The sequence below is a fragment of the Taudactylus pleione genome, unplaced genomic scaffold (assembly GCF_031769625.1).
Source record: "Taudactylus pleione unplaced genomic scaffold, aTauple2 ptg000100l, whole genome shotgun sequence".
NCBI classification, from domain to species: Eukaryota; Metazoa; Chordata; class Amphibia; order Anura; family Myobatrachidae; genus Taudactylus; species Taudactylus pleione.
In genome coordinates, this window is record NW_028284502.1 from 178,520 (window position 1) to 193,411 (window position 14,892).

Below are 14,892 nucleotides of genomic sequence, written 5' to 3' on the forward strand. Positions count from 1 at the left end.
TGCATCGCCTTAACCACTCGGCCACCTCATCTTTCTGGCACAAATAAAGAAGGGTTTTCTGACACCACTTGTCATATTTTAAATTAAATCTTTATACATTGTTGGTTGTGTTCTCAGCAATATCACAGGATTGTTAGCAAGTCCAGTTTCAAGTGAGCCTTTGCTTAAAGAACATTTATTTTACTTTAAATGTAGCCTATTTTTGTAAACTACTTCACCATCATGTTGATCCATCACAAATGACAAAAAATCATAACATACCAATATGGCCAATGACATGACGTCTACTATAACAGTAATGGTAGATTTTCACTAAATTTGTGCTATGTATGTCTTTAATGAAATGCATTGTTCATTGAAGAAGATTTCTTAATTGAATTAGTTTATTTTTGACATTTGAGTGTCAGCTTCACTTATGAAGCATTATTTGCAAAAATTTAATTTCCAAGCAAACAATTCCAAACCGACGAGGATGGGATTTGAACCCATGCGTGCAAAGCACAATAGATAAGCAGTCCATCACCTTAACCACTCGGCCACCTCGTCTTTTTTGCACAAATCTAGAAGGGTTTTCTGACACCTCTTGTCATACTTTAAATCAATTCTTTACACATTGTTGGTTGTGTTCTCAGCAATATCACAGGCTTGTTAGCAAGTCCACTTTCAAGTGAGCCTTTGCTTAAAGAACATTTATTTTGCTTTAAACGTAACCTATATTTGTGAACTACTACACCATCATGTTGATCCATCACAAATGACAAAAAAATCATAACATACACATCTGGCCAATGACATGACTTCTACTATAACAGTAATGGTAGATTTTCACTAAAAGTGGGCTATGTATGTCTTTAATGAAGAGCATTGTTCATTGAAGTAGATTTCTTAATTGAACTAGTTTATTTTTGACAATGGATTGTGCACTGCATGCATGGGTTCAAATCCCATCCTCATCGGTTTGGGATTGCTTGCTTGGATATGGAATTTTTGCAAATAATGCTTCATAAGTGAAGTGAATTGAAGTCCATCGCCTTAACCATTCGGCCACCTCATCTTTCTGGCACAAATAAAGAAGGGTTTTCTGACACCACTTGTCATATTTTAAATCAATTCTTTATACATTGTTGGTTGTGTTCTCTGCAATATCAAAGGCTTGTTAGCAAGTCCACTTTCAAGTGAGCCTTTGCTTAAAGAACATTTATTTTACTTTAAACGTAACCTATATTTGTGAACTACTACACTATCATGTTGATCCATCACAAACGACAAAAAATCATAACATACACATCTAGCCAATGACATGACTTCTACTATAACAGTAATGGTAGATTTTCACTAAATGTGTGCTATGTATGTCTTTAATGAAAAGCATTGTTCATTGAAGTAGATTTCTTAATTGAACTAGTTTATTTTTGACATTTGAGTGTCAGCTTCACTTATGAAGCATTATTTGCAAAAATTCCTTTTCCAAGCAAACAATTCCAAACCGATGAAGATGGGATTCGAACCCAAGCGTGCAGAGCACAATGGATTAGTAGTCCATCGCCTTAACCACTCGGCCACCTCATCTTTCTGACACAAATAAAGAAGGGTTTTATGACACCACTTGTCATATTTTAAATCAATTCTTTATACATTGTTGGTTGTGTTCTCATAAATATCACAGGCTTGTTGGCAAGTCCACTTTCAAGTGAGCCTTTGCTTAAAGAACATTTATTTTACTTTAAACGTAACCTTTATTTGTGAACTACTACATCATCATGTTGATCCATCACAAACGACAAAACATCATAACATGCACATCTGGCCAATGACATGACTTCTACTATAACAGTAATGGTAGATTTTTACTAAATGTGTGCTATATATGACTTTAAAGAAAAGCATTGTTCATTGAAGTAGATTTCTTAATTGAACTAGTTTATTTTTGACATTTGAGTGTCAGCTTTACTTATGAAGCATTATTTGCAAAAATTCCATTTCCAAGCAAACGATTCCGAACCGACAATTGAACCCATGCTTGCAGAGCACAATGGATTAGCAGTCCATCGCCATAACCACTCGGCCACCACGTCTTTCTGGTGCAAATAATGAAGGGTTTTCTGACACCACTTGTCATATTTTAAATCAATTCTTTATACATTGTTGGTTGTGTTCTCAGCAATATCACAGGCTTGTTAGCAAGTCCACTTTCAATTGAGCCTTTGCTTAAAGAACATTTATTTTACTTTAAACGTAACCTATATTTGTGAACTACTACACCATCATGTTGATCCTTCACAAACGACAAAAAATCATAACATACACATCTAGCCAATGACATGACTTCTACTATAACAGTAATGGTAGATTTTCACTAAATGTGTGATATGTATGTCTTGAATGAAAAGTATTGTTCATTGAAGTAGATTTCTTAATTGAACTAGTTTATTTTTGACATTTGAGTGTCAGCTTCACTTATGAAGCAATATTTGCAAAAATTCAATTTCCAAGCAAACAATTCCAAACCGACGAGGATGGGATTTGCACCCATGCGTGCAGAGCACAATGGATTAGCAGTCCATCGCCTTAACCACTCGGCCACCTCGTCTTTCTGGCACAAAAAAAGAAGGGTTTTCTGACACCACTTGTCATATTTTAAAGCAATTCTTTATACATTGTTGGTTGTGTTCTCATCAATATCACAGGCTTGTTAGCAAGTCCACTTTCAAGTGAGCCTTTGCTTAAAGAACATTTATTTTACTTTAAATGTTACCTATATTTGTGAACTACTACACCATCATGTTGATCCATCACAAATGACAAAAAATCATAACATACACATCTGGCCAATGACATGACTTCTACTATAACAGTAATAGTAGATTTTCACTAAATGTGTGCTATGAATGTCTTTAATGAAAAGCATTGTTCATTGAAGTAGATTTCTTAATTGAACTAGTTTATTTTTGACATTTGAGTCTCAGCTTCACATATGAAGCATTATTTGCAATAATTCAATTTCCAAGCAAACAATTCCAAACCGACGAGGATGGGATTTGAACCCATGCGTGCAGCGCACAATGGATTGTGCTCTGCATGCATGGGTTCAAATCCCATCCTCGTGGGTATGGAATTGTTTGCTTAGAAATGGAATGTTTGCAAATAATGCTTCGTAAGAGAAGTGAAGTGAAGTCCATCGCCTTAACCACTCGGCCACCTCATCTTACTGGCACAAATAAAGAAGGGTTTTCTGACACCACTTGTCAAATTTTATATCAATTCTTTATACATTGTTGGTTGTGTTCTCAGCAATATCACAGGCTTGTTAGCAAGTCCATTTTCAAGTGGGCCTTTGCTTAAAGAACATTTATTTTACTTTAAATGTTACCTATATTTGTGAGCCACTACACCATCGTGTTGATCCTTCACAAACGACAAATAATCATAACATACAAATCTGGCCAATGGCATGACGTCTACTATAACAGTAATGGTAGATTTTCACTAAATGTGTGCTATGTATGTCTTTAGTGAAAGCATTGTTCATTGAAGTAGATTTCTTAATTGAACTAGTTTATTTTTGACATTTGAGTGTCAGCTTCACTTATGAAGCATTATTTGCAAAAATCCCATTTCCAAGCAAACAATTCCAAACCGACTAAGATGGGATTTGAACTATTGCGTGCAGAGCACAATGGATTAGCAGTCTATCGCCTTAACCACTTGGCCACCTTGTCTTTCTGGCACAAAAATAGAAGGGTTTTCTGACACCACTTGTCATATTTTAAATCAATTCTTTATACATTGTTGGTTGTGTTCTCACCAATATCACAGGCTTGTTAGCAGGTCCAATTTCAAGTGAGCCTTTGCTTAAAGAACATTTATTTTACTTTAAATGTTACCTATATTTGTGAACTACTACACCATCATGTTGATCCATCATAAATGACAAAAATTCATAACATACACATCTAGCCAGTGACATGACTTCTACTATAACAGTAATTGTAGATTTTCACTAAATGTGTGCTTTGAATGTCTTTAATGAAAAGCATTGATCATTGAATTAGATTTCTTAATTGAACTAGTTTATTTTTGACATTTGAGTGTCAGCTTCACTTATGAAGCATTATTTGCAAAAATTCCATTTCCTTGCAAACAATTACAAACCGATGAAGATGGGATTTGAACCCATGCGTGCAGAGTACAAAGGATTAGCAGTCCATAGCCTTAACCACTCAACCACCTCGTCTTTCTGGCACAAAAACAGAAGGGTTTTCTGACACCACATGTCATATTTTAAATCAATTATTTATACATTGATGGTTGTGTTCTCAGCAATATCACAGGCTTGTTAGCAAGTCCACTTTCAAGTGAGCCTTTGCTTAAAGAACATTTATTTTACTTTAAACGTAACCTATATTTGTGAACTACTACACCATCATGTTGATCCATCACAAATGACAAAAAATCATAACATACACATCTGGCCAATGACATGACTTCTACTATAACAGTAATGGTAGATTTTCACTAAATGTGTGCTATGTATGTCTTTAGTGAAAAGCATTGTTCATTGAAGTAGATTTCTTAATTGAACTAGTTTATTTTTGACATTTGAGTGTCAGCTTCACTTATGAAGCATTATTTGCAAAAATTCCATTTCCAAGCAAACAATTCCAAACCGACAATTGAACCCATGCGTGCAGAGCACAATGGATTAGCAATCCATGGCCTTAACCACTCCGCCACCTCATCTTTCTGGCACAAATAAAGAAGGGTTTTCTGACACCACTTGTCATATTTTAAATCAATTCTTTATACATTGTTGGTTGTGTTCTCAGCAATATCACAGGCTTGTTAGCAAGTCCACTTTCAAGTGAGCCTTTGCTTAAAGAACATTTATTTTACTTTAAACGTAACCTATATTTGTGAACTACTACACCATCATGTTGATCCATCACCAACGACAAAAAATCATAACATACACATCTAGCCAATGACATGACTTCTACTATAACAGTAATGGCAGATTTTCACTAAATGTGTTCTATGTATGTCTTTAATGAAAAGCATTGTTCATTGAAGTAGATTTCTTAATTGAATTAGTTTATTTTTGACATTTGAGTGTCAGCTTCACTTATGAAGCATTATTTGCAAAAATTCCATGTCCAAGCAAACGATTCCGAACCGACAATTGAACCCATGCGTGCAGAGCACAAAGGATTAGCAGTCCATTGCCTTAACCACTCGGCCACCACGTCTTTCTGGTGCAAATAATGAAGGGTTTACTGACACCACTTGTCATATTTTAAATCAATTCTTTATACATTGTTGGTTGTGTTCTCAGCAATATCACAGGCTTGTTAGCAAGTCCACTTTCAATTGAGCCTTTGCTTAAAGAACATTTATTTTACTTTAAACATAACCTATATTTGTGAACTACTACACCATCATGTTGATCCTTCACAAACGACAAAAAATCATAACATACACATCTAGCCAATGACATGACTTCTACTATAACAGTAATGGTAGATTTTCACTAAATGTGTGATATGTATGTCTTGAATGAAAAGTATTGTTCATTGAAGTAGATTTCTTAATTGAACTAGTTTACTTTTGACATTTGAGTGTCAGCTTCACTTATGAAGCAATATTTGCAAAAATTCAATTTCCAAGCAAACAATTCCAAACCGACGAGGACGGCATTTGCTCCCATGCGTGCAGAGCACAATGGATTAGCAGTCCATCGCCTTAACCACTCGGCCACCTCGTCTTTCTGGCACAAAAAAAGAAGGGTTTTCTGACACCACTTGTCATATTTTAAAGCAATTCTTTATACATTGTTGGTTGTGTTCTCATCAATATCACAGGCTTGTTAGCAAGTCCACTTTCAAGTGAGCCTTTGCTTAAAGAACATTTATTAAACTTTAAATGTTACCTATATTTGTGAACTACTACACCATCATGTTGATCCATCACAAATGACAAAAAATCATAACATACACTTCTGGCCAATGACATGACTTCTACTATAACAGAAATAGTAGATTTTCACTAAATGCGTGCTATGAATGTCTTTAATGAAAAGAATTGTTCATTGAAGTAGATTTCTTAATTGAACTAGTTTATTTTTGACATTTGAGTCTCAGCTTCACATATGAAGCATTATTTGCAAAAATTCCATTTCCAAGCAAACAATTCCAAACCGACGAGGATGGGATTTGAACCCATGCGTGCAGCGCACAATGGATTGTGCGCTGCATGCATGGGTTCAAATCCCATCCTCGTCGGTATGGAATTGTTTGCTTAGAAATGGAATGTTTGCAAATAATGCTTCGTAAGAGAAGTGAAGTGAAGTCCATCGCCTTAACCACTCGGCCACCTCATCTTACTGGCACAAATAAAGAAGGGTTTTCTGACACCACTTGTCATATTTTAAATCAATTCTTTATACATTGTTGGTTGTGTTCTCAGCAATATCACAGGCTTGTTAGCAAGTCCATTTTCAAGTGGGCCTTTGCTTAAAGAACATTTATTTTACTTTAAATGTTACCTATATTTGTGAGCTACTACACCATCGTGTTGATCATTCACAAACGACAAATAATCATAACATACAAATCTGGCCAATGGCATGACGTCTACTATAACAGTAATGGTAGATTTTCACTAAATGTGTGCTATGTATGTCTTTAGTGAAAAGCATTGTTCATTGAAGTAGATTTCTTAATTGAACTAGTTTATTTTTGACATTTGAGTGTCAGCTTCACTTATGAAGCATTATTTGCAAAAATCCCATTTCCAAGCAAACAATTCCAAACCGACTAAGATGGGATTTGAACCATTGCGTGCAGAGCACAATGGATTAGCAGTCTATCGCCTTAACCACTTGGCCACCTTGTCTTTCTGGCACAAAAATAGAAGGGTTTTCTGACACCACTTGTCATATTTTAAATCAATTCTTTATACATTGTTGGTTGTGTTCTCACCAATATCACAGGCTTGTTAGCAGGTCCAATTTCAAGTGAGCCTTTGCTTAAAGAACATTTATTTTACTTTAAATGTTACCTATATTTGTGAACTACTACACCATCATGTTGATCCATCATAAATGACAAAAAATCATAACATACACATCTAGCCAGTGACATGACTTCTACTATAACAGTAATTGTAGATTTTTACTAAATGTGTGCTTTGAATGTCTTTAATGAAAAGCATTGTTCATTGAAGTAGATTTCTTAATTGAACTAGTTTATTTTTGACATTTGAGTGTCAGCTTCACTTATGAAGCATTATTCGCAAAAATTCCATTTCCTTGCAAACAATTCCAAACCGATGAAGATGGGATTTGAACCCATGCGTGCAAAGTACAAAGGATTAGCAGTCCATAGCCTTAACCACTCAGCCACCTCGTCTTTCTGGCACAAAAACAGAAGGGTTTTCTGACACCACATGTCATATTTTAAATCAATTATTTATACATTGATGGTTGTGTTCTCAGCAATATCACAGGCTTGTTAGCAAGTCCACTTTCAAGTGAGCCTTTGCTTAAAGAACATTTATTTTACTTTAAACGTAACCTATATTTGTGAACTACTACACCATCATGTTGATCCATCACAAATGACAAAAAATCATAACATACACATCTGGCCAATGACATGACTTCTACTATAACAGTAATGGTAGATTTTCACTAAATGTGTGCTATGTATGTCTTTAGTGAAAAGCATTGTTCATTGAAGTAGATTTCTTAATTGAACTAGTTTATTTTTGACATTTGAGTGTCAGCTTCACTTATGAAGCATTATTTGCAAAAATTCCATTTCCAAGCAAACAATTCCAAACCGACAATTGAACCCATGCGTGTAGAGCACAATGGATTAGCAATCCATGGCCTTAACCACTCCGCCACCTCGTCTTTCTGGCACAAATATAGAAGGGTTTTCTGACTCCACTTGTCATATTTTAAATCAATTCTTTATACATTGTTGGTTGTGTTCTCAGCAATATCACAGGCTTGTTAGCAAGTCCACTTTCAAGTGAGCCTTTGCTTAAAGAACATTTATTTTACTTTAAACGTAACCTATATTTGTGAACTACTACACCATCATGTTGATCCATCACCAACGACAAAAAATCATAACATACACATCTAGCCAATGACATGACTTCTACTATAACAGTAATGGTAGATTTTCACTAAATGTGTTCTATGTATATCTTTAATGAAAAGCATTGTTCATTGAAGTAGATTTCTTAATTGAATTAGTTTATTTTTGACATTTGAGTGTCAGCTTCACTTATGAAGCATTATTTGCAAAAATTCCATTTCCAAGCAAACGAGGAAGGGATTTGAACCCATGCACGCAGAGCACAATGGATTAGTAGTCCATCGCCTTAACCACTCGGCCACCTCATCTTTCTGACACAAATAAAGAAGGGTTTTCTGTCACCACTTGTCATATTTTAAATCAATTCTTTATACATTGTTGGTTGTGTTCCCATAAATATCACAGGCTTGTTAGCAAGTCTACTTTCAAGTGAGCCTTTGCTTAAAGAACATTTATTTTACTTTAAACGTAACCTTTATTTGTGAACTACTACACCATCATGTTGATCCATCACAAACGACAAAACATCATAACATTCACATCTGGCCAATGACATGACTTCTACTATAACAGTAATGGTAGATTTTTACTAAATGTGTGCTATATATGACTTTAATGAAAAGCATTGTTCATTGAAGTAGATTTCTTAATTGAACTAGTTTATTTTTGACATTTGAGTGTCAGCTTCACTTATGAAGCATTATTTGCAAAAATTCAATTTCCAAGCAAACAATTCCAAACCGACGACGATGGGATTTGAACCAATGCGTGCAGCGCACAATGCATTGTGCTCTGCATGCATGGGTTCAAATCCCATCCTCGTCGGATTGGAATTGCTTGCTTGGATATGGAATTTTTGCAAATAATGCTTCATAAGTGAAGTGAAGTCCATCGCCTTAACCACTCGGCCACGTCGTCTTTCTGGCACAAATAAAGAAGGGATTTCTGACACCACTTGTCATATTTTAAATCAATTCTTTATACATTGTTGGTTGTGTTCTCAGCAATATCACATGCTTGTTAGCAAGTCCACTTTCAAGTGAGCCGTTGCTTAAAGAACATTTATTTTACTTTAAACGTAACCTATATTTGTGAGCTACTACACCATCATGTTGATCCATCACAAACGACAAATAATAATAACATACCAATATGGCCAATGACATGACGTCTACTATAACAGTAATGGTAGATTTTCACTAAATGTGTGCTATGTATGTCTTTAATGAAAAGCATTGTTCATTGAAGTAGATATCCTAATTGAACTAGTTTATTTTTGACATTTGAGTGTCAGCTTCACTTATGAAGCATTATTTGCAAAAATTCCATTTCCAAGCAAACAAATCCAAACCGATGAAGATGGGATTTGAACACAAGTGTGCAAAGCACAATGGATTTGCAGTCCATCGCCTTAACCACTCGGCCACCTCATCTTTCTAGCCCAAATAAAGAACGGTTTTCTGACACAATTTGTCATATTTTAAATCAATTCTTTATACATTGTTGGTTGTGTTCTCAGCAATATCACAGGCTTGTTAGCAAGTCCACTTTCAAGTGAACCTTTGCTTAAAGAACATTTATTTTACTTTAAACGTAACCTATATTTGTGAACTACTACACCATCATGTAGATCCATCACAAATGACAAAAAATCATAACATACACATCTGGCCAATGACATGACTTCTACTATAACAGTAATGTTAGATTTTCACTAAATGTGTTCTATGTATGTCTTTAATGAAAAGCATTGTTCATTGAAGTAGATTTCTTAATTGAACTAGTTTATTTTTCACATTTGAGTGTCAGCTTCACATATGAAGCATTATTTGCAAAAATTCCATTTCCAAGCAAACAATTCCAAACCAACGAGGATGGGATATGAATCCATGCGTGCAGAGCACAATGGATTGTGCTCAGCATGCATGGTTTCAAATCCCATCCTCGTCTGTTTGGAATTGTTTGCTTAGAAATGGAATTTTTGCAAATAATACTTCATAAGTGAAGTGAAGTCCATCTCCTTAACCACTCGGCCACCTCATCTTTCTGGCACAAATAAAGAAGGGTTTTCTGACACCACTTGTCATATTTTAAACTAAATCTTTATACATTGTTGGTTGTGTTCTCAGCAATATCACAGGCTTGTTAGCAAGTCCAGTTTCAAGTGAGCCTTTGCTTAAAGAACATTTATTTTACTTTAAATGTAGCCTATTTTTGTAAACTACTTCACCATCATGTTGATCCATCACAAATGACAAAAAATCATAACATACCAATATGGCCAATGACATGACGTCTACTATAACAGTAATGGTAGATTTTCACTAAATTTGTGCTATGTATGTCTTTAATGAAATGCATTGTTCATTGAAGTAGATTTCTTAATTGAATTAGTTTATTATTGACATTTGAGTGTCAGCTTCACTTATGAAGCATTATTTGCAAAAATTTAATTTTCAAGCAAACAATTCCAAACCGACGAGGACGGGATTTGAACCCATGCGTGCAGAGCACAATAGATTAGCAGTCCATCACCTTAACCACTCGGCCACCTCGTCTTTTTGCACAAATCTAGAAGGGTTTTCTGACACCTCTTGTCATACTTTAAATCAATTCTTTACACATTGTTGGTTGTGTTCTCAGCAATATCACAGGCTTGTTAGCAAGTCCACTTTCAAGTGAGCCTTTGCTTAAAGAACATTTATTTTGCTTTAAACGTAACCTATATTTGTGAACTACTACACCATCATGTTGATCCATCACAAATGACAAAAAAATCATAACATACACATCTGGCCAATGACATGACTTCTACTATAACAGTAATGGTAGATTTTCACTAAAAGTGGGCTATGTATGTCTTTAATAAAAAGCATTGTTCATTGAAGTAGATTTCTTAATTGAACTAGTTTATTTTTGACAATGGATTGTGCACTGCATGCATGGGTTCAAATCCCATCCTCATCGGTTTGGAATTGCTTGCTTGGATATGGAATTTTTGCAAATAATGCTTCATAAGTGAAGTGAATTGAAGTCCATCGCCTTAACCATTCGGCCACCTCATCTTTCTGGCACAAATAAAGAAGGGTTTTCTGACACCACTTGTCATATTTTAAATCAATTCTTTATACATTGTTGGTTGTGTTCTCTGCAATATCAAAGGCTTGTTAGCAAGTCCACTTTCAAGTGAGCCTTTGCTTAAAGAACATTTATTTTACTTTAAACGTAACCTTTATTTGTGAACTACTACACCATCATGTTGATCCATCACAAACGACAAAACATCATAACATGCACATCTGGCCAATGACATGACTTCTACTATAACAGTAATGGTAGATTTTTACTAAATGTGTGCTATATATGACTTTAAAGAAAAGCATTGTTCATTGAAGTAGATTTCTTAATTGAACTAGTTTATTTTTGACATTTGAGTGTCAGCTTCACTTATGAAGCATTATTTGCAAAAATTCCATTTCCAAGCAAACGATTCCAAACCGACAATTGAACCCATGCGTGCAGAGCACAATGGATTAGCAGTCCATCGCCATAACCACTCGGCCACCACGTCTTTCTGGTGCAAATAATGAAGGGTTTTCTGACACCACTTGTCATATTTTAAATCAATTCTTTATACATTGTTGGTTGTGTTCTCAGCAATATCACAGGCTTGTTAGCAAGTCCACTTTCAATTGAGCCTTTGCTTAAAGAACATTTATTTTACTTTAAACGTAACCTATATTTGTGAACTACTACACCATCATGTTGATCCTTCACAAACGACAAAAAATCATAACATACACATCTAGCCAATGACATGACTTCTACTATAACAGTAATGGTAGATTTTCACTAAATGTGTGATATGTATGTCTTGAATGAAAAGTATTGTTCATTGAAGTAGATTTCTTAATTGAACTAGTTTATTTTTGACATTTGAGTGTCAGCTTCACTTATGAAGCAATATTTGCAAAAATTCAATTTCCAAGCAAACAATTCCAAACTGACGAGGATGGGATTTGCACCCATGCGTGCAGAGCACAATGGATTAGCAGTCCATCGCCTTAACCACTCGGCCACCTCGTCTTTCTGGCACAAAAAAAGAAGGGTTTTCTGACACCACTTGTCATATTTTAAAGCAATTCTTTATACATTGTTGGTTGTGTTCTCATCAATATCACAGGCTTGTTAGCAAGTCCACTTTCAAGTGAGCCTTTGCTTAAAGAACATTTATTTTACTTTAAATGTTACCTATATTTGTGAACTACTACACCATCATGTTGATCCATCACAAATGACAAAAAATCATAACATACACATCTGGCCAATGACATGACTTCTACTATAACAGTAATAGTAGATTTTCACTAAATGTGTGCTATGAATGTCTTTAATGAAAAGCATTGTTCATTGAAGTAGATTTCTTAATTGAACTAGTTTATTTTTGACATTTGAGTCTCAGCTTCACATATGAAGCATTATTTGCAAAAATTCCATTTCCAAGCAAACAATTCCAAACCGACGAGGATGGGATTTGAACCCATGCGTGCAGCGCACCATGGATTGTGCTCTGCATGCATGGGTTCAAATCCCATCCTCGTGGGTATGGAATTGTTTGCTTAGAAATGGAATGTTTGCAAATAATGCCTCGTAAGAGAAGTGAAGTGAAGTCCATCGCCTTAACCACTCGGCCACCTCATCTTACTGGCACAAATAAAGAAGGGTTTTCTGACACCACTTGTCAAATTTTATATCAATTCTTTACACATTGTTGGTTGTGTTCTCAGCAATATCACAGGCTTGTTAGCAAGTCCATTTTCAAGTGGGCCTTTGCTTAAAGAACATTTATTTTACTTTAAATGTTACCTATATTTGTGAACTACTACACCATCATGTTGATCCATCATAAAAGACAAAAATTCATAACATACACATCTAGCCAGTGACATGACTTCTACTATAACAGTAATTGTAGATTTTCACTAAATGTGTGCTTTGAATGTCTTTAATGAAAAGCATTGATCATTGAAGTAGATTTCTTAATTGAACTAGTTTATTTTTGACATTTGAGTGTCAGCTTCACTTATGAAGCATTATTTGCAAAAATTCCATTTCCTTTCAAACAATTCCAAACCGATGAAGAAGGGATTTGAACCCATGCGTGCAGAGTACAAAGGATTAGCAGTCCATAGCCTTAACCACTCAGCCACCTCGTCTTTCTGGCACAAAAACAGAAGGGTTTTCTGACACCACATGTCATATTTTAAATCAATTATTTATACATTGATGGTTGTGTTCTCAGCAATATCACAGGCTTGTTAGCAAGTCCACTTTCAAGTGAGCCTTTGCTTAAAGAACATTTATTTTACTTTAAACGTAACCTATATTTGTGAACTACTACACCATCATGTTGATCCATCACAAATGACAAAAAATCATAACATACACATCTGGCCAATGACATCACTTCTACTATAACAGTAATGGTAGATTTTCACTAAATGTGTGCTATGTATGTCTTTAGTGAAAAGCATTGTTCATTGAAGTAGATTTCTTAATTGAACTAGTTTATTTTTGACATTTGAGTGTCAGCCTCAATTATGAAGCATTATTTGCAAAAATTCCATTTCCAAGCAAACAATTCCAAACCGACAATTGAACCCATGCGTGCAGAGCACAATGGATTAGCAATCCATGGCCTTAACCACTCCGCCACCTCATCTTTCTGGCACAATTAAAGAAGGGTTTTCTGACACCACTTGTCATATTTTAAATCAATTCTTTATACATTGTTGGTTGTGTTCTCAGCAATATCACAGGATTGTTAGCAAGTCCACTTTCAAGTGAGCCTTTGCTTAAAGAACATTTATTTTACTTTAAACGTAACCTATATTTGTGAACTACTACACCATCATGTTGATCCATCACCAACGACAAAAAATCATAACATACACATCTAGCCAATGACATGACTTCTACTATAACAGTAATGGCAGATTTTCACTAAATGTGTTCTATGTATGTCTTTAATGACAAGCATTGTTCATTGAAGTAGATTTCTTAATTGAATTAGTTTATTTTTGACATTTGAGTGTCAGCTTCACTTATGAAGCATTATTTGCAAAAATTCCATGTCCAAGCAAACGATTCCGAACCGACAATTGAACCCATGCGTGCAGAGCACAATGGATTAGCAGTCCATCGCCTTAACCACTCGGCCACCTCATCTTTCTGGCACAAATAAAGAAGGGTTTTCTGACACCACTTGTCATATTTTAAATCAATTCTTTATACATTGTTGGTTGTGTTCTCAGCAATATCACAGGCTTGTTAGCAAGTCCACTTTCAATTGAGCCTTTGCTTAAAGAACATTTATTTTACTTTATACATAACCTATATTTGTGAACTACTACACCATCATGTTGATCCTTCACAAACGACAAAAAATCATAACATACACATCTAGCCAATGACATGACTTCTACTATAACAGTAATGGTAGATTTTCACTAAATGTGTGATATGTATGTCTTGAATGAAAAGTATTGTTCATTGAAGTAGATTTCTTAATTGAACTAGTTTATTTTTGACATTTGAGTGTCAGCTTCACTTATGAAGCAATATTTGCAAAAATTCAATTTCCAAGCAAACAATTCCAAACCGACGAGGACGGGATTTGCACCCATGCGTGCAGAGCACAATGGATTAGCAGTCCATCGCCTTAACCACTCGGCCACCTCGTCTTTCTGGCACAAAAAAAGAAGGGTTTTCTGACACCACTTGTCAT

At 35.2% G+C, this 14,892-nt stretch overlaps 5 non-coding genes across 5 annotated transcripts; all 5 read right to left on the bottom strand.

Moving 5' to 3' along the window:
* Window positions 1-1,487: 1,487 nt before the first annotated feature.
* Window positions 1,488-1,569, bottom strand: TRNAS-ACU (transfer RNA serine (anticodon ACU)). Its single transcript has one exon. It is a non-coding gene; the product is annotated as a tRNA-Ser (tRNA).
* Window positions 1,570-2,508: 939 nt separating this feature from the next.
* TRNAS-GCU (transfer RNA serine (anticodon GCU)) lies at window positions 2,509-2,590 on the bottom strand. Its single transcript has one exon. It is a non-coding gene; the product is annotated as a tRNA-Ser (tRNA).
* Window positions 2,591-8,331: 5,741 nt separating this feature from the next.
* TRNAS-ACU (transfer RNA serine (anticodon ACU)) lies at window positions 8,332-8,413 on the bottom strand. Its single transcript has one exon. It is a non-coding gene; the product is annotated as a tRNA-Ser (tRNA).
* Window positions 8,414-9,456: 1,043 nt separating this feature from the next.
* On the bottom strand, window positions 9,457-9,538 carry TRNAC-GCA (transfer RNA cysteine (anticodon GCA)). The gene has a single exon. It is a non-coding gene; the product is annotated as a tRNA-Cys (tRNA).
* A 2,571-nt stretch (window positions 9,539-12,109) lies between these two features.
* On the bottom strand, window positions 12,110-12,191 carry TRNAS-GCU (transfer RNA serine (anticodon GCU)). Its single transcript has one exon. It is a non-coding gene; the product is annotated as a tRNA-Ser (tRNA).
* Window positions 12,192-14,892: the final 2,701 nt, after the last annotated feature.